General features: G+C 34.2%; 1 pseudogene; it reads left to right on the forward strand.

Moving 5' to 3' along the window:
- The first annotated feature begins 744 nt into the window (after positions 1-744).
- LOC107196210 lies at positions 745-18,763 on the forward strand (annotated as a pseudogene).
- Positions 18,764-19,148: the final 385 nt, after the last annotated feature.

The following is a 19,148-nucleotide window of genomic DNA, read 5'->3' on the forward strand; positions in this document are numbered from 1 at the left end:
ATTTTGTTTATCACACTTGGTGGTAGGGGAAGGAGATGGGGACACTATTGACATCTAGTGGGTGATGCCAGGGATGCAGCTACACATCTTGCCGTAAACAGGACAGCCCCCCATCCTGGCAAATTATCTGGCCTAGCATGCCAATACTGCTAAATTGGAGAAATCCTACATCTAACTGAAAGCTTCTTATTGATATGTTATTTTCAGGATGTTGAAACTGATCGAGAACTGTTTCTACTGTATTCTAGCTGTATTCTCAGAGAATTGCCTGGCATAAATGAACGTAATCTTTGGCAGAAACTACCACTGGTCCCCAGTGTCAATTCTCTTCTTCTTCTATATTAATAGAATTTTAACATGGGCCAGCTAAAATTTTTTGTTAATTTCCCCAATTGTGACAACTAAAAATGTCTCCAAACATTGCCAAATATTCCCTAGGGGCATTCTATTAAGAAATATTTTTCAGCTGGATGTCCTCGGGCAAGTCAATTAAACCTTTGGAATCTCAGTTTTCTCAAAAGGAATAATATTTGTTTCTCAAAATTATGGCGGTAGGCAGATTTTAAAGATATCCTTCAAGATTCCTGTCCTCTTGTGTATACACTCCTTTTTCCAGATGTTCAGTCAAATGCTAATCCATGTGCTATGTAAAGAGATTTTTAAGATGTAATTAAGGTCCCAAATCAGTTGGCTAAGTAAAGGAAATTATGCTTTTTGGGCCTAATCAGGTGAGCCATAAATAAGATGGAGTTCTTCCTGGCAAAAGAGAGTCATCCGAAGTATGAGAAGGATTCAATGCAAAGGAGAGTCTCCACTGCTAGCTTTGAAGATGAAAGGGACCATATGTCAAGGAATGTGGGTGCCACAAGAGCTAAGAGTGGCTGGCTGAAAGCTGACAACCAGGAAGGAAACAGAGATCTTAGTCTTGTAGCTGTAAATTCTGCTACAGTCACATGACCTGAGAAGAGAAGCTTGAACTCCAGATAAAAGAAAGACTCCTTTCTTTTAGTTTTTTAAGATTCCGAACAGCAAATCCAGCCACTCCATGTCTGGACTTCTGACATACAGAACTGTGACCTAATACATGGGTGTTGTTCTAAGTTGTTACATTTATAGAAATTTGTTACACAGCAATGGAAATCTGATAGAGAATTATAAGTGTGGTAATAACCATTATTATTTAGAGAATGCTATTATGTTCCAGAAAACTAGCAAGGCATTTTAAAGGAATTATTTATCTTTTCAATAACTATTGCAAAATAGGCATTAGTTCCCCATTTTATAGATGCAGAAATTAAGTCTTTGAGAAGTTACAAAATTTGGTCAATATCTCACAGCAAGTACCAGTTCAATTGGAATTTAAACCCTACTTCTATGTCCTTTCCTCATTGCCTAACTTTGTAAAGTATAAATTGTTAGAAAGAAAAGAAGCATTCTAATTTCATTAATTTTGCTATCTACACATCATAACTGAATAATAGATTAGTGAACTTTCTGAGAGACAGTAGGCACACAAAAATCGAAACCTGTTCAATTACACACATGTCAAAATGTACTTCTAGAGTTCATGATAGTGGCTAACCTAAGACAAATCTTACTTTCCAGCTAAATGTCACCTTTCCTTACTTATTTGTCTGGTTGACATCTTTTTCCTTTTATGTTGCACGCAGCTGGCAGTGGAGCCTTTTGAAATCTAACTATTCCCTGTCTGTTTTTCAAAGAATAGTTGAGAGAAAATTTCTGGACTTTCTATATATCAAGGAAAAGAATGCCAGAAGCCACCTATCTAAATGTTTACCTAAAATAATAGTAATTTTGATAATTGTCACTTATGAGCATGTGTTATGTGCCAGGCACCATACTAAGTATACCTCACAGAACCCTATGATGTAAACGTTGTTATTATTCTAATCTTACAGGTGAGGAAATGGTCTTAAATAGGTTCACAACCTTGCACAAGGAAACTTGCAAGTAGGTAACTGAGACAAAATTAAATACATGATCCATTACTCTATGTTTCTTATCCTCCTAGTATATATCACTCTTCATCATGAAATCTCACAAAGATTCTCCAGCTCTGCCCTTGGAATGAAAGGCTTTCTCAGAGTGTCTCCAGGTAAGTCTAGAACCTCAAAACCTGGAACATGCGATTTACCGCATATGGAACCTATTTTTAGGTATCATCTACATACTACTCTTCTGTCTATGCACTTAGTTGTTCAATAGGACTCATTTGGAGTGCTTCTTCTGGTTTATCCTATGTCAGGGGGAGCCTTATGGCTATTACGTGTCTGTTGGTGATGACTTTTTTTGCTTTATCCATGTTTTTTCATCCAAGTCCTTAACATCTAAAACACTTCAATACAGCTGGTAAATATTAAGATATATTGTAAGGCAGAAGGCTGAAAATAGATTTCTCCATGCCATCTGTAATGGCTATGCAGCTGTATTACCCATATACATCTGGAGAGATGCTGTAAAGAGCCTACCATTTGGCAAAGTTAGCAGGTGGCCTTATCAAATGTGGATAGAAGCAGTCAAGTTTAAGACTAGGATGAAGAAAGCCACAAAAACAACAAAATACATAGAAAGGAAGAAGAATAACTGACGTATAACAACACATTATAAAATGAGAAAAGTGCATGGGAAAGGTGGTGAGGTTGCAGGATAAGACTTTATGAAAATGTTAAATAAGTAGATCAATTTAAAAATGCCTTGACTGTCACAGTAATTAGAAACTGTCAGAATTGTGCTTAGTTAAATCTGGTTAATTTGCTAGATTTGGCAGTGGAACTGGTGCTAAAGGTTGACAACATTTGGTGTGGTATGTCCTGGGGCATTCCATCACTACCAGTTGAGTAAATGATATTAACAGAAGAGATGGACAAGCCTGTCTCTGCTAATTTCAGGGAATATTGCTGCCTTTTAAGGAATCTTGCCAACCTGGGCTTTTCTTCAGTTAAAAAAAAAAAAAAAGTAGTGCTGGAAGTAGCTTTAAGAGGAATTGAGTCAGCATGATGGTGCAAACAGATTCCTTTTCTTAAAGTATGCTTGTCTATCCAATGGTAGAGTCCCCTTTGATGCTCTGTAATAGATTCTCCCAGTGCCTTTGATTCTTCCAAGAAGTTTGCAACCAACAATTGATAATAGGAGCTGCCCCTAGAAAAAAGGCAGATTTCAGATCTGGGAGGGAGAGCCCAATAAATAGCAGGATAAATGTAGAAGGAAAGCAAAAAGACTGCATCACAGTTGGAAGCTTGGTTTTGCTCAGAGTCATTGGCATAGAGCTCTTATTCTGGGTCTTGACATTCTTTTGAGTCTTAAAGTAGGAAACTCACAGTTATTCCTTTTTTCAGGTTGAGTTGACATCGAGGAAGCAAGCTGCTCTAGTTGGAGCCAAACCAGACAAGCTGCCCATTCTGCTAATTGGATTTTGGGATCTGTGTTGAGGTAGTCTGAACTGGAAATTTACTCATCTCTGCTTAGATGCCAAATTCATTGGCCTAGATGTACATAGAACCTAATAAAATAAATTAGCGAAATGGCTATGTCATGTCCATTTCCAAAATGTATATCTTGTCATGTCTCTCAGTTGGGGATTCTTTTATTTTTAACTGATCTATTAAAGTTGTCTAGCTACATGAATTGTTCTAATTGCTGAGTTTTCCCAGAATTAAATACTCTAAGTTAAATCAACTAACATTTAGCAAACGGGAGCTACTTCTTCTGCTTCTCTCCCTAAGAGCCCTCCATAGAATTAACAGTTAGGTGCTAATTGCAAATGATTAAGTGCTCACCAGTCTTGGAGTCCTTTCTTTAATATTAATGAGATGGATTAGCATGGAACATGTCTTCTGTTAATATTATAAATGGAAGCCTGCACGGATCACTGAGTGCTGTTTTGTATTATGAGGAGCATTTGGTTTAAAGGAATAAAAACAGTATGCTCTTAAAATGTATCTTCCTTTCAGTTGTGAAATAAAATGACTGAGGAAATTGTTTAAATATCATTAATTTAGAGCAACCACATAGCATTTGAGCAATAACCACAGTGGCAAACTTTTACATAGCATTTCTTTCATTAGTGTCTGTGAGTAGAGTTGAAATTATTCTGTAAGTATAGATACACCCAGAAACACTCACCATTCTCTACTAGTTAAAGAAATCACTTGGCAGTTCACAACTATTTTCACATATCTGAATTTCCTTCCAAGACCACTATTTTGCTATTTAAAACATACTAAATGATTTCATTTGCCTGTTTGAAAACATCAGACTTGCTGTTTCTTCTTTCTTTGAAGAACAGACAGGTAATAATCACTTCTTTCTTGCTTTCCCTAAGAAAATACTTGAAAGATTAAAGATTATACTTCATACATTGCTGTTTAACAATCTACCACAAATTAGATCAACATTGTCTCTAATTTGCAGAATGGGCACCATTCCATTTTATTTCATGATGCTTATTTGCTAAGAATATTGTTCATTTTGATAAGTGCTATTTGAGAAACACCATAAAAACACTAAAATCAAAACATTTCTTTTAAATCATGGTGTAACCTAAAATTTTAGCTCTTTTGTTAGTTACAAACATTTGCATATGAGACATCAAAAGCTTATGTATTCGAACCAAATCAGAGCCAGTATTAATGTACTATGTACCACACTTGATTAAGCGCCACACTTGACCTTGAGTCAAAGTTCTAGTTTTGTCCTTACTTTTCGAACTTAAAACTATGTACTCATTTACCATTTGCCCTAGGTAAACATGCTTACAACCAAATAATACCATGTTGTGCCTACTTATATACTCATTGTAATAGAGCTGATACTTATGTTTAAGATTTTATATGTTAAAAGTGATAATTATCAATATAGGATTTCTCAGATCATGGAAAAAAAGGAAATATATAGTTAATACCTTGCATTTGACTTGGCGTGTTTGATTTAATACAGAATATACATATGTGTTCATCAATTATATGTTTGTATAAATATATTCAGCTGTGATTATTTTTAATAATCTCAAACTTTATGTAAAGTTATAATTTATGGTAGCTATGATAGCAAAATAGCAAAAATCTTTTCTTGAAATATCTGGTCTTCTTACAAATACTGAAATATAAAATCTGCAATGAAGTCTTCTTACAAATACTGAAATATAAAATCTGCAATGAAGTCATGAAAATTGTGATAGGTAGAATTCTAAGATAGTCTCCAAGATAAATGATCCTTGATGTATACACTTTCTATGTGAATATGATGATATACCATTCTTAAGATTATGTTATTTATCAGTTGATTAAGAGTTAAATCAAGACAATTATCTGGGGTGGGTTTAACTTAATTGGATGAGCCCATTAACATAAGGTGAAGTGTCAGAGATTCTAATCTGCTGACTAAGAAGAAAGTAAACAGCACATTGTAAAGGAGGGAGCCACAAGGCAAGAGCCTAAGGCAGCTTCTAGGAAGTGAGAGTGGTGCTCAGCAGATAGCTAGCATGGAAATCAGGGCCTCAGCCATCAAACCACAGGAAAATGAATTCTACCAACAAACAATCTGTGAGTTTGGAAGAGAACCCTGAGCCTCGGATGAGATCGGAGCCTGGTTAACACCTTGAATTCAAACCATGAGACCCTCAGCACGGGACCCAGCTAACCCATGTCTGGATTCCTGACCTACAGAAACTATGACATAATAAATTTGTGTTGTTTTGAGCCATTGAAGTTTATGGTAATTTGTTAGCAGCATAGAAAATTAATACCAAAATGAATTTGGTTTGATCCATGCAGAATAAATTTAACTGAGAATAGTCACTCTTTTAATAAAATCTAGCTTCAGTATTACAATAGCCCACAAAACATGGAATCATTCATGACGAATGAAAAAAAAAATATATGGAGCCTCCAGTAATATTGCTAATTAAAAAGAAAAACAAGAGTTTCATAATTTTGCTTCCTTCTGTTCTTCAGATAGATGCTATTATCATTGACAATGACACTACCAATCATTCTTGGATGACTTTGCAAGAAATTGGCTAGGCATTATCTCAGAATTCTCTTCACTGCTCACAGGTTTCAGACTCATAAGAGATGCTAAACTTTCTCTAGATTGCAAAAACTGTGCATTGCCCTGTATACCACTGGGAAAATGTTGGATTAATTGCCTTCTGTGGGTGCTCAGGCTCTTCTGACATTGGATTCTGTTTTCAAAGCCCTGGAAATGGTATAATAATTAATTGTGGCAATGTTTATGTTAACTGCTCCATTCCCTTAGTGTCACCTCCTGAGTGTCAATAGCAGACAGCATTGAATATGTTTCAGACAAAAATTCTGATCATCAGTGATATTTTTCCTGATTCTCTTGGTTTAGAGGGTTCTGCTTGGTAATATAATAAATCATATGGATATTTGCCTTTAACAATTCATGGGAGTCCAGAGCAGAGAATTGTTTCATTAAGTGTAAAATTTGCTGAGTCCGTAGCATGATTTAGAATAACCAGTATTTAGAAGGAATGGCTAATGAATGTGTGCCATTTTCTATTTTCTCCTTCTTCTCTGTGGGAGGATTCAGAATTTCTAAGTTCAGATCAGAATAAAATGTGTGATAAAAGAAAAAGAGTTATCCAATATAAAATCTTTCTGTGCATCCTAATAATGCAATAGTTATTGCAGATCAACAATTAAAACACAGCCATGACACATACTGACATGCACATGCACACTCAATTTCAGAGACACAGAAGCTCCTACTTAATAATTCTTATAGTTGGTATTATTTCTTTTCTTCTAGACTATCATATTATATTGCAAAGAGCTATAGCAGAGGCTGTAAGAGAAACTGTTCCCATAGTAAACTACCTTTATATCATTTCAGATAATACCTCTGAGAATATGCTTTTGTGGCTATAGGCTAGTGACAAGGCTGGGGCAGCATTAAGTCATTAATGAATCTGGATTTTTCTTTCTCTGCTGAGAATATAAACAATAGTCCTAGCCAAAGGTTCTTTAACACCATAAATGTTTATTATACACTTAATTACTAACTTTATTGTTAGCTTTTTGATTTGCAAACAGCATGAATAATCTCAGTACAGTAAACTAAAGATCACTAGGCTCATTTTGTTCAGTCTTTTCCTTATTTTAAACCCAAATGTCCACAAGGCTTACTTTCCACCATAAACCAAAATCTGAAAGGTTAAAATGATATATTAAGGTTTGTGTTGCAATTGAAAGATCCCTGGAATAAAATGTCTGAGTTTGAGAGTCAGATCCAACTCTTGGAAGCTTTCTAAATTCCAGTGGCCTTATCTTTATAAAAAAAAAAAATGAATTAAAATAAAGGAACAAATGAATCCTTGCAATATGTTGTCTATCTACTAAAATGATTATAAGAATCAAATGATGGATACTGTACCTGCCAATTACCTATTTGCTTTCTAATCTGGTCTCTGTTCTTTCCTCGTTTCTCTGTATTGAGCCAAACTGCAAGCTTGCTTTCTGACTTCTGCATAGTTTCAGCCAATGAGAAGCAGTTTTAGAAAAGTCAATGATGTAAATTATGGGAAAGCCTGGGTGTTGCCCTTCTGTCCACTCTTCTTTAGGTAGAATATCTGACTGAGGCTCCTCCTTGGTTCCAACCTGTAAAAACTAACCATTTCTTCTGTGGTCCAAACTGGCAGGACAGTTCCCACTGGGTGTGCATTTTTGCCAGATGGTTCCTCTTCTGGGCTCTGGTATTACCATCTTCTCTTGTTGTCCCTCTAGCCCTAGGGGTAGCAGCTTCTATCCTTTTCCTATCTCTTCCTTGCCTCACCATCTCTTATATGGCTTCCCAATTGTCCTATTAGCTACACACCAGTTTCACTGTATTAAATCCCTTCATTGTGAAAGACCAAGAGAAGTTTCTGTTATCTAGCTGGATCTGGACTGATACTGATGGCAAAACACTTTACAGATTATAAACGTTATGAAATATAGAGTGTTAGTGCTATAGTCACTTTAATGATTAAGTCATATTTTCCAAAGGTGATATATTTGGTTAATCTGCCCTTTTGGTGCTGTCCCACTATTACCTCCCTTTATGGATGTAGATGATCAATAATCCATGCTATTAAAATATCTTTGAAATTATATGTATAGAAATAGAATATTTGGTTACTGTCATATATTGCTATTAATGAACAAATGTAGAATTAAAATTGGAATATTTTGGAATATGGTTGGATGTCTTAATTTAAATTTATTTTAGTGTGGAGCACTGGGAATTATAGCAATTTCCTTTTAACTATCTATCTTATATCATCTTCTGACTTTCCTTAAAGAATGTATCAATCTTCAGCGAGAGACTCATGAAAGCAAACAAAAGAAAGTATTAGAAAGAAATACTAAAGTGGCTTACACTTTTCCAGAAGCAAACCTAAGACAAAGTTCTATGACTTAACTATGCACCATCATCTATCATCTACTAACCTACTTACTTGGAAAATTCAGAAGTTAGCTACTTGTCATGGGCATGAATATTAACATATTTATCTGGATTGAAAAATGAAGTCAGATTGTTGTGCTTCAAATTAAATCTGACTTGGCTGGTTGATTTGAAAATGAATATGGCTTTAATTCATACCAATAAGGTCACATGATGGGCATTTTCCACAAATTTAATGAACTAAATCTGCCTCTCTAAGCTTTTGATGGAATTGTATTTAAAGCACGTGATGACATAAGCATTTTAAAAGTTTTTCCTAGTTTCGTATGAATCAAGTCAAATCAGGTGCCTCTAAATGAAAGAGGAATAGGTCTAGTTAACAGTTTTGATGTGTTAGTAAACCCTTTCCTGAAACTAAAAGATTCTAATGACTGAATAATATGAATTTATTGACTCAATTGTTACTTACAACTAAATTGAAGAAAGACCTAATTGAGTTCACAATGTGATTTTTGATATGTACCTCAGAAAATGTTCAAAGAATTGAGGAGTTCTTCTATTCACATCTATTTGCTTAGAAGGACAAATTTTCTCAGTAGATTTTTAAAGCAAACAAAAAATAGAAATAGACATGTTAATGATTTCACTAACATTTTACCAATAAGTTGTATTCTTTTATGATACGTGAACTAATTAAAAATAATAACCTCATTTAGATAAAAATTATTTTAATAAAGTTTACTTTTTATAGTTAATAAATAATAATTAATGTTTTCAATCAATTGTATGATATTAGATCAAAGAGATTATGGAGTATTAAAGTCAAAGATATTAAGTCAAGGGAAATTTAATCAAAATAAAAATTTTAATTTACATTCATATTTTTGACAGGGAAGATAAGCATAAAAAAGATAAGATAATTTTTATGGTAACTGAAATGAAAATATGAACCCAAGAAGTAAATGAAATAATATAAAATTTCTGGCTTTTAAAATGGATTCATTTGGTATCAAATTGCCATGATATTTAGGTACTTTTGGATACTTTGTACAAAATGTTCTAGCTGTTTTATTTAATAAATGTTAGTCCTTAAAATATACCATAAATTATATTCTATGCAACCCATTAAACATGACAAAAATCTTTTAGCTGGTATGCAAGCAAAATTTTTTTGAAGACCTATCCACACTATGCTCTTTCTTTTCTGAACTTATTCTATTTATTCATATCTGAGCATATTAATGCATCTCACCTTGTATTAACTGATCTTTTCCTCTTCTTTAGCCTTATCTCCATCTGAATCACCTATGGTGTTCAGCACTATACTGGCTTCACAGCATAATGTGGACTCAATATACTTTTACTAAAAAACAGATAATAAAATCATATACAGAAATACCAAAAATTTCCATTATATTTCTTGTCTTCAGAGAGTGCTCTATTTTTGGCCATTTTCATCTTTATACTGCTAACTTGAATTTCTATAGGTCTCACATCCTCTTTTACAATCAATTCCTTCTCTTTCAAAGCATTTGAATTTAGGTTTAGTATTGGGCGGCTACCAAGTGAGTCATTTGGGTTATGAAAAATAACCCTAGATCAATTTCTTTTATTTCTCCACTACCCTCTTTCGAGCCTGTTTTACTTCTTCTTCTTCTTCTTCTTTTTTTTTTTTTTTTTAATTTTTTTTTTATGAGGTTATTACTCTGGCACACATCCCGGTTGCTGGGAGATCTCTCGAAAAGAGTGTTAAATTAAAGATATCAGTTACTAGCTTACCTCTTAATGAAGCAGCTGGCTTAAGAAGCTTTAGATTTAAATTATCTGCCCTGGCCGTATTGTGCTGTCTTAAGTGAGGCACTGCACTGACTTCTCTGTAAGTAATTGGCTGAAACTGAGTCTGAGGTACCTCCGTTAACCGATTGATTAGAGACATTACTGATACTGTAAGGGGTAGTTCTTTAAGGCAATGTCGGGTTTAGTGTTTTGAACAGTACAAAGACTGAAATTTATAAAATGAGTTTCAAATTAATTTACAGTGGAACTCCTATTAGAGATCACAGAATCAATGGCCAACCAGATTCGATAGATGGTCTCATTATGATCTACTGTAGATCAGAGATTTCTATTATGTGACAAAGTATCTGTAGTGCCCATTTATTCCTCAGCTATAACTTGTACTAGTACCATCATGTCTTTCATTTTTTAGATAGAGATTTCTTATTTTATATTCAGAAATCGTTGTAGGTCAATACAATATCATTTTATTTTTCTTCTGGCTTAAAGAACACGAGGGGATCACTCCATCCACTCCTGTATCATTACAAGTCCAGAATCCCAGAAATTTTTGGAAGAAAAAAGTACACTATCAGTCAATATATTAACATGTATGTCTTAGTTTAACTCTTAAAACATTAAATTTATATATTTTTTTATTTAAAGGCAGGTTAGTTTAATTTTATAGAAGAAATAATTTAAAAAATAAGTCTCTTCACCTGAAAAAAATATGAGGATTAGATTAGTTAATCTCCACAGTTAATCCTTGCCCACTCTAATATTCTATATTGTCAAAATTCTTATTTAGTGCTTAATATGTACCTAGAATTACACAATGAGGTCTATAGAATAATAATGTGTGCTTCATTTGAAAAGAAATTTACTGTTAAAAATATTTCACCTACATTATTACTTGTGATCATCATACTAGACAGAGCGGTATTCCTAATTTACAGATTAAAACAAAACAAAACAAAACCCAAGTCTCAGAAAGTCTAAATGACTCATTTAAGGTTATGGGTTACACATTAATGTGACTACTGGTCAGTTAAGACGGATATTAGGTTTTTTGCTACTTCTTTCAATGCTTGGTTCACTAAAATGATGTAATTTTTATTTTTAAAGATTCTAGCATTGGATTAGAGGAGCAAAATTGACACGAAAGAAAAAGAGACTGATGGAGTACGCAAACTCATAAAATACTGAAAATTTCATAGACTAGCTTTTTACACAGTAAATTTGCAGTCATATTTCCTCTTGATACTCATAACAAGTCAATAAGATATAATTATTGTCATTGTTTTACAATTTTATAGATGGGGAAGCTGAGGACAGAGAAACTACAAAGCGAGTTTCCTCTAAGTTGCCCTAAGCTCATACTTGGGTTAGAGTGAAAAAGGAAAGTTTAATACAGAAGAATAAAGGAATTAGTCAGGTAGGCCCTGACCTCACAAATAGCATTACTAACCTTGTGTCCTTTATGTTCAATAAGATGTCTCAAATAGACAGGAACCGCAACATCAGAGTTCTTGAACATGAAATCATGTCAGAAATACCTTTATAATGTTTCTTCTCACTTTCCAAGTCTTGTTAATGTGTTGTCCATTCCTAGGACTTCCAATTAGTTTAACTGGAAGTCTAACTGGAGTGAATTGGAAGCCATAGTCTATAGGATACAACAATGAGGTCTCTCTAGAATTATGATGGGCAAAGATTATGAGTTTCTACAGATTTCAGAGTAAATGCTGTTAAAGTAAAATTTAGTATATCAAAAATACATATATTGAAGCTTGTTCTCTACAAAGCACCCATCCTTTCTAGTTATAGAGATTAGGGTCTTAAGAATTAAAGGAAACTTTAAGATAAATCATCTAAATTAATCTTTTTATTTTTATAAAGATAGAAATCGAGGCCCAGAAAGACTATGAGTTGTCCAAGTTCACACAGATGGTTAATAGTGAACTTCAGACTCCAACCCTAAACTTTAAAATTTAAATGATTTTAACTCCATTCAGCCATAATAGTTTCTGGAGATGATAAAGCATTGTGCTTTGTGCTGTGATGATGGGGCATTACCATGCCTTCTTATATGATATAAACACAGAGCATTTTGGTTCCCAGGTTCTTGAAATGTGTAAAGGTGAGCTAGCTACAGCCATTGGGGATCATAGAGGGAAAGGCAGAATTCCAAAAATACTTTAGGAATAAATTGTTAAAACAAAAGAAAAAAATAAAAGAAAGAGATACATATTGACTTTTCCGAAAAATTTCAAAAACCACAATGTCTCTTATTAGATATTTCAGATCTAGTGTACATTTATTCTATAAGTGTTTATCGAGTGCCTTCTACTACATGTCTGGCATTGTTTTAGAAATCGTATTTACTGCATCGAACAAAACTATGTCTTGGCCTTAATGAAGGGTTTTTGGAATATAGCAGTGAGTTTGGGAGAAAGATGGGATGAGGAAGATTTAGAGAAAAGATAAAAGAACAAATTAGAAGACAGCACTAAGCACAAACTTTTTTGCCATTTCTTTAAAAATAGTATAAAATTTATTGAGCACTTATGTTCCAAGCTATTATTAGTGCTTTATACTTATTACTTTATTAAATCTTTACAGTCATTCTATTATCCCAGTGAAGTAGATTGTTTTATTAATCCAATTTTGCAGATGAAGAAAGAGGTACAGGGAGGTTAAGTAACTTGTTCGGTCAGAAAGCCTTAGTAAATTCTGGAACCAGGATTCAAACTTAGGCAGCCTGAATCCAGAGCCCACATTTTTCATTGACAAGTCTCAAAGCACCTTCTTGTGTCTGAGGTTATTATTTGTTGAGAATGACATAAGACCACTGTAGTTATAATCACTTTTGACTGACTTTGGGCAAACTCTTAAATTATCAAATGCAAAACAAAAGTGGTTGACTAGATAATCTCTAAGGTCCTTGAGAATTCTAACATTTGCTGGCTCTGTGATTTCATATAGGTCAAGTCGATTCTGCAGGATATAGAGCTGCTGACTGCTAGAGGGTATTATTTAAGGAATATACAATGCCCCATGCTCAAGCTATCTCTGCTCCATACCCTAGAATCTGTCATGAGGTCTGAAATTGCTCTGCTTGATTCACTCCTTCTAGACAAAGCATTTTCTATCAAGAATACTCAAATTAATTGTCAACAGTTATTAAGTTATTAAGTCAATTGGCTCCTAAAAGGATGATGGTAAGTGTATTCATGGGGAAGAGGGACAAATAAAGATCCAGATTTGGCATGCCGTAGAAAATGATCTCGCTAGCCACATCACTGTAACCTGGGAACAGAGAATAATAACTTTAAAAGTGTAGTTAATTGCTGGACTATTTTTGCCTTCATGATTTTGTTAGGAATAGCCTTTGCATATGTATAACCTCCTCAAACGCTCAATTTTCTTTTCTTCTCCTTCCCTCCTGCCCGCTTTATTCCAATGTAGAGCAGAAGGCAGGCAATCAGTATAGAAAAGAAGCAGTACATGAGTCGGGAAGAACAGTCAGGACACAGTAGAAATTGAGACTTGCTGACAGGAGAATTTATATTCATAAGGTTATATCTCCTTTACCTTCAATAAGAGGGACACGTAAAATGTGGCAGCATTGGAAAGAAATAGAGTTTCACAGGGGCTATTTAAGTTAAAAGTAAGGACAAATGAAGCAGAAACTACAATGTTCTTTTCCCCCTTCTGTTATGCTTCCTATCAGGTCATTAAGTGGTTAGGCCTTTCCCTAAGGTATAGTCATCATCAACACCTTTGCTTACCTCAGTCAGCTTGGTGCCCCTGCTGTTACGGATATTAATGATGTGAACTTATTTAGTATAAGTGTGGCTTAATGTGCGTTATTAGATTATCCATCAGTTGTACGTTGCCCTTAGCAACTGGCATAAAGTTATCTCTAGTCCACTGCTAATTTTATATCTGTCTTTGTTGGGTCAGCTTTGCTGGTTTCTTTGCTTCATTTTACTTACAGAGTTATAACTCATGACAGTGATATAGAAGTCACCAGCTTATAACTAACAATAAGCACTGATTGCAATAGAACAATGACCCTTGGGTACATGGGGTCATAACAAAGGTCTTTTGTGTTCTTTTTTATTGTTCTTGAGGCACTCTTTTGGTAACATGGTCTATTGTAGATAAAGAGCACAGATCAACCCTGTATAAAATTTCTCGTTTAGAGAAATCTATGCACGGATGTTAATATATTATTTTGATGTCTTTCTCTCTTTATGGTTGGAAAACTGATTTGGGGTATGTATCTAAAACAGGATGGAAAGTTACGCAGTTTTTTTTCCTAGCAGATCTAAAGCAAAACAAACCAATAAAATAGGTTGCAGACCTAACACACAAATAATAGAAATTTTGTAGTCAGATAATCTTGAAAAATGTATTCCTCTTCCCTAGGGTTGAAATCGGTGATTTATTGGTAAAGCTTACAGCAAATAGCAATATTTTAGTGAATCTCATTTTCTAAATTATTTGTTTAAATTATTATTTATTTATTTGCTTGACTAGATTTGGAGTTGAATGGGTAGATAAGAATGAAACCATTAAATCTGTGTGAGAACAAATCACTTCAATTTTACATTTCACTATTTAACCTCTCTGGGTCTCTTTCCACCTGTAAAATGAGAAGATTATACAGCTGATCTCTTAGACCTTGCTTGGACTTACAAAAAAATATGTGCAATTTCTTTTCTCCTCATAGATTTGCATTGGGTGAAATATTCTATACTATCACATAAGAAAACATCATTTTATATTAAAACATTATGAGTTACTGTTAATGATGATGGTGATGATGATATAAGATTTAAAATAATACATGCTTATAAAATTTTTACAAATAGCTCAATTTTGGTAATTCTAATGTATAGTAGTAACTATGTTCTTTACTTGCATTTCTTTTTTTTTTATTGAGATAACATTGGTTTACAGTAGTAAATGTTTCAGGTGCGCAATTATGATTTGACATCTGTATACTCTATGGAGTGTTCACCACCAAAAGTCTAGTTTCTATCTCTCACCACACGTTTGATCCTATTTACCCCTTTTGCCCTCTTCCCCACCCTTTTCTTCTGGTAACCACCAATGATTATCTGTATCTGTGTTTGTTTTTGTTTTGTTTTGTTTGTTAATTCATTTCTCTTTGCTTTATATTCCATATATGAGTGAAATTTTGATTTTTGTCCTTTTCCCACTGACTTATTTCACATAGCATAATCCCCACAAAATCCATCCATGTTGTCGCAAATGACAATATTTCATCTTTTTATTGTGAGTAGTATTTCATTGTGTACATATATACTACTCGCAATGTGTGTGTGTGTGTGTGTGTGTGTGTGTGTGTGTGTATTACCTTTTCATCCATTCATTGGTTGATGGACACTTTTTTTACTATCTTGGCTATTATAAATAATGCTGCAATCAACATAGAAGTGCATATATCTTTCCAAATTTGTGTTTTCATATTCTTCTGATAAATACCCAGAAGTAGACTAGCTTGATAATATAGTACTTCTATTCTTAAATTTTTTGAAGAACCTCCAAATTGTTTTCTATAGTGGCTTCACCAATTTACAATCTTACCAACAATGTACGAGGGTTCCCTTTTCTCTATATTCTTTCCAACACTTGTTATTTCTTTTCTTTTTGATAATAGTCATTCTAACAGGTATGAGGTAATATCTCATTGTGGTTTGAATTTGCATTTTCCTAATAATTAGTGATGTTAAACATTTTTCATGTGCCTGTTGGCCATCTGCATTTTTTTTTTAATAAAAATGTCTATTCAGATCCTCTGACCATATTTTAATCAGGTTGTTTTTTCTTATTATTATTGAGTTGTATGAGTTCTTTATATATTTGGGTATTAACCCTTTAACAGAAATATCATTTGCAAATATTTTCTCTCATTTGTTTTGGTGCCTTTTATTTTATTGATGGTTTCCTCTGTTGTGCAGAAGCTTTTTAGATTTAATGTGGTCCCATTTATTTATTTTTGTTTCTGTTTCTCTTGTTGTTGGAGCCAAATTCACAAAAACATTCCTAAGACCAATGTGTAGGAGCTTAGTGCCTATGTTTCTTCTATGTATTTTATAATTTCAGGTCTTTTTAATCCATTCAAGTTTTTAATCTATTTTTGTGTATTGTGTGAGATAGTGGACTAATTTCATTCTTTGCATATGGATGTCCTCTTTTCTCAACACCATATATTGAATAGGTTGTTCTTTCTCCATTTTATGGCTTGACTCTTTGTTATAAATCATGTTAAATATATGTGTGGTTTATTTCTGGGCTCTCAATTCTGTTCCATTGGTCTGTGTGTCTGTTTTTCTGTCAATACCATACTGTTTTGCTTACTATAGCTTTATCATATAGTTTGAAATCAGGGAGTGTGATACCTCTGGCTTTGTTCTTTTTTTCCCCCTCAGGATTTCTTTGGCTATTTGATGTCTTTTCTTATGTCATACAAATTCTAAGATTTTTTTGTTCTATTTCTATGATAAATGTCATTGGGATTTTGATAAGGATAGCATTGAATCTGTAGGTTTCTTTGGGTAATATGGACATTTTAACAATATTAATTCTTCCAATCTATGAACACAAAATATTTTTTAATTTCTTTGTTTCCTCTTTGCATTTATTTTTTTCTTAATGACATTGGACAAATATCAAATTAGATTTTTCACTAGATAGGTTACTTTCTGGCTAAATGGAAGGATATTCTGCCAAAAATTCCTGGCACATATGTGTTGAATAGCTAATCTTTAGTAGCAATTCGACATCTTTGTATATTATCTGTTAGACCATTAGTATACTTTATGCAGTATGCAGTAAGATTTTTTGTAATTAAATTGAACACTGTCTCACCCCATTTTTGGCTTAACTAGTCAGTTTACCAATATACATACATTCAATATATATTTTGGCATACTAGATTATACAAACACTCTCCTTAAAGAATTTATGTTCCTTGCCTCTTGTCTCCTTTCTTTGACCCCTAGCATAAAGCCTGAAGATCTATTTCACCTGCTTTACGAATCTTGTTTTGTGTGTTTCTGCATAGATTTGCATGTTAAATTAAGAGGACAATAATTCCAAGGTTTGCGATATAGAATTCAAGTAATAAATTCACTCGAATTATTCCAATTATATTCAAAACTAGTATTCGAAGCTGACATTTGAGACTCAACTTGAGTATCTTCATAGTTTTGTCTCTTGCCATTTCAGCTCAAGTTAAAAACCAAAAATATGTGAAGAAAAAAATTCTATGGCCTTATAGAACATAGATTAATAAAACTCCTCTATACAGAGAATTCCAGAGATAATCAGTTCAAGTTTTTATAATGGTATGCAAGGCCTTACATAATCTGCCCTCAACTTTTACCTTGTTGGTCTCTGCTATGGACTGAATTATGCCTTCACCTCCAATTCATATTAGGGTTAAATCCTAACCCTCAATGTGACTGCATTTGGAGATAGAGCTTTAGGAGGTAATTAAGGTAAAATGAGGTCATAAGGATGGGGTCCTAGTATTGATGGTCTTATAAAAAGAGAAAGAGAGAGAGAGAGGGAGAGGGAAAAGAGACAGAGAGACAGAGAGACAGAGAGAAGAGAGAGACAGTGAGCACGCACGCTCCATCTATGCATGTACACACCAAGGAAAGGCAATGTAGGCACACAGTGAGAAGTCAACTGTCTATAAGTCAGAGAGTTCTCACCAGGGATCACCTCTGCATGTGCTCAGTTTGGGATTCTAAACTTCAAAACTGTGAGAAAATACATTTCGGGTATGTAAGCCACCTAGTCTGTGATATTTTGTTATGGCAGTTTGAGCAGATTAAGAAAACCTTATCTTCTACTATTTCATATTTGCTCACTCCAATCTAGAAACATTAGTTTCTTCCTGTTCTTTATCATGCTATGTGTACTTCTGTTTTGGAAATTTTGCACTATCTATATCTTCTGCCTAGAATTCTTTTCTGCCAGGTATTCTGCATGACAAATTTGATCACCATCTTCAAAACTGTGAGCATACGTCACTTTCAAAAAGAAATCTTCCAAGCTGCTGCATCGCCTCTAGCTTGCCAAGATCCAGTCGAAGAAGGTGGGTAAGTAAAGAGGTCTCTATACCAGGGCTCCTAGAAAGCAGACGGCCTGCAAATCCACCGGTGGTAAAGCACTGAGGGAGCAACTGGCTACAAAAGCTGCTCACAAGAGTGCGTCCTCTACTGGAGGGGTGAAGAAACCTCATCGTTACAGGCCTGGTACTGTGACACTCCGTGAAATTAGACATTATCAAAATCCACTGAACTCTGATTCACAAAGTTCCCTTCCAGTGTCTGGTGCGAGAAATTGATCAGGACTTCAAAACAGAACTGTGCTTCTAGAGTGCAGCTATTGGTGCTTTGCAAGAGGCAAGTGAGGCCTATCTGGTTGGCCTTTTTGAAGACACAATGCCAAATATGTAACACGTATGCCAAAAGACATCCAGCTAGCACGGCACATACGTGGAGAACATGCTTAAGAATCCACCAGGACGGGAAACATTTCATTCTTTAAAACAAAAAAACAAAAAAACCCCTCTTCTTCCTGTTATTGGCAGTTCTAAATGTTAGACATTTCCCCCCACCCCCTATGGGGTCAAAAGGTACCTAAGTATATGATTGCAAGTGGGAAACATTTCATTCTTTAAAAAAAACAAACAAACAACAAAAAACTCTTCTTCCTGTTATTGGCAGTTTTAAATTTTAGATATTTCCCCCCCCGCCCCATGGGGTCAAAAGGTACCTAAGTATATGATTGCAAGTGGAAAAATAGGGGACAGAAATCAGGTATTCGCAGTTTTTCTATTTTCATTTGTTTGTGAATTTTTAATATAAATGCGGGGACATAAAGCATTAATGAAAGTC

Source organism: Pteropus alecto, unplaced genomic scaffold, assembly GCF_000325575.1.
Source record: "Pteropus alecto unplaced genomic scaffold, ASM32557v1 scaffold25, whole genome shotgun sequence".
Taxonomy (NCBI): domain Eukaryota; kingdom Metazoa; phylum Chordata; class Mammalia; order Chiroptera; family Pteropodidae; genus Pteropus; species Pteropus alecto.